Below are 1,795 nucleotides of genomic sequence, written 5' to 3'. Positions count from 1 at the left end.
CAGGGTCAGGAAGTCCCGGCCCGAGTCCATGCCCGACGGACGGCGTGGCGGGAGGGGTGCGCCGCGGGACACTCGTCCGCGGCGACAGCGCGGCGGCCTCGGGTCCGAGCGAAGTGTGGTGGAGGGACCCGAATGGACTGCGGGGGGCAGGAGGCCGGACGGTGGGCCCGGGACTCCGCTCCGCCCCCCGCCCGCCCGCGCCCCGCCCCCTGGGCCCTCCAACCCGCGCCTCTCCCCGCCCCTCCTGGGGTTTGGCTGGGAGGACAGAGGTGGGGGCCTGGAAGCCCGGCCATCCCTGGCCCAGGCCTGTGGGCGCGTCCCGGACAGAAATAGCCAGATCCCTCTGGCTTCCTCCGCCGCCGCCACCCACAGGCCGCGGGCCCTGTCATTAGCTCGGGCGGCCGGGCCCCACGCCCTGCCTGTGGGCGCTTCGCCGGGTTACAGTGATGCGCCAAAGAATCTGCGTCCTCCTGGGCCCGGGACCGCGTAACATTCGACGCCCAGCCAGGCTGGTGCAGAAGGCAGCCTTGGAGTCCAGGCGTCCAGCCGCGGCTCCCCGGATGTCTGCTTTCTCTTCTGCAGAATGAGAAGTTAGAAGGTCCTCAGAGTTAGCAGGTCCTCAGAGAGGTATGCCTGGATCTAGTCTGGAGAAGGGTCCCCTTCCCTCTCTCTGGGAAGTTTCTAACCCTAGAAGTGCCTTTGGCGGGGGCTGGGGCAGAAGCCACAAAACTTAGAGTAGTTGCAGAAAACTCTCCTTTGAGCCCCTCACAGCCCAAACGCCTGGCGATCTGTACAACAAAGTGGGGGACAGAATCTAGGACATCTCCAAGGTTCCTTTTTTGGGTGGCATCCCAAGAGACTGTCTGGACAAGTGGTACCCTTGCCCCTACTCCCACAGTCAACTCTTGCAGTCCTGACACATTTTTATAAGTACCCAGAGACCCCCAGAAGTCCCAGAATCCTGCTGCCCACCAACTTTTGGGAAAGGCCTTGAGAGAGCCCTCAGAAGACCTTTCAGGATGGGGGCGGTGATGGTGCTGAGCCCACCAGTGAATCCCCCAGGCTTCCTGGGCTGATGAAGCCAACAGTGAGAGTCTGGCAGAACCAGTTGGACCCCAGCCCCTCCCACTCCCAGCAGAGGCAGGTCTGGGTGGCCTTGAATACCTCAGGAACGGATGTAAGCCAGCGAGAGGCCAAGTCTTCCCATCCTGATGACTGAGGCTGGGTCAGGACTTTGGAGAGCCCCCTCTGTCTTCCCGCCTCTCCTGCACGGAGAAGGCTAGCCCTTAATCCAGCCCTCTCCCCAAGTGGCCTGCCCTCAGGCCTGTCCAAGCCCTCCTTGCTTTCCCTTCTGCTCAACAACAAGCAAGTCCACACAAGACCTCCCTTTGGAGCTCCAGCCTGGGGTCAGGGAGGCTGAGGGGTCCTTCTCTGTCCTCACTCTCTCCTCCAGGCCAGGATGCCTGCCTCCGGACCTGCCCTCTGGGGGTCTCCACTGGCCCTGGGGCGAGTCCTGGGACCTCTGACATCCCCAGAGGCCTGCAAGCCCCTCTGCTCAGCATTGGGCCTCCCCCAAGCCCTGCTCTTCCCAGGTAGCCACACCACGAAACTTAACACCAGCGGTTGGCTCGGCTTCATCTTAAGCATCATTCCTATTTATTCATGTCACTTCCCAGCTCTGAGCCCCAAGCCTGAAACCAGGGCATGACCTGTCACCTCTCCCTCTGATGTCCCTGGTGGGGGCTGCAGCCTGGCTTTTCCTTTGCACACAGCAAACCTGTCGCACACAGGCCCT

The 1,795-nt window shown here is 62.7% G+C and overlaps 1 long non-coding RNA gene across 1 annotated transcript in view; it reads left to right on the top strand.

Annotated features, from left to right (window-relative positions):
• The first annotated feature begins 300 nt into the window (after positions 1-300).
• The window catches only part of LOC104985367, a 7,522-nt gene continuing 6,027 nt past the window's right edge, over positions 301-1,795 (top strand). The window contains exon 1 of the long non-coding RNA XR_824888.1: positions 301-627. This is a non-coding gene — a long non-coding RNA (uncharacterized LOC104985367). The remainder of the gene's footprint in view (positions 628-1,795) is intronic.

This window comes from Bison bison, unplaced genomic scaffold (genome assembly GCF_000754665.1).
Source record: "Bison bison bison isolate TAMUID 2011002044 unplaced genomic scaffold, Bison_UMD1.0 scf7180017864043, whole genome shotgun sequence".
NCBI lineage: Eukaryota > Metazoa > Chordata > Mammalia > Artiodactyla > Bovidae > Bison > Bison bison.
The sequence above is the reverse complement of the archived record's forward strand: the minus strand, read 5'-3'. Positions and strand labels throughout refer to the sequence as shown.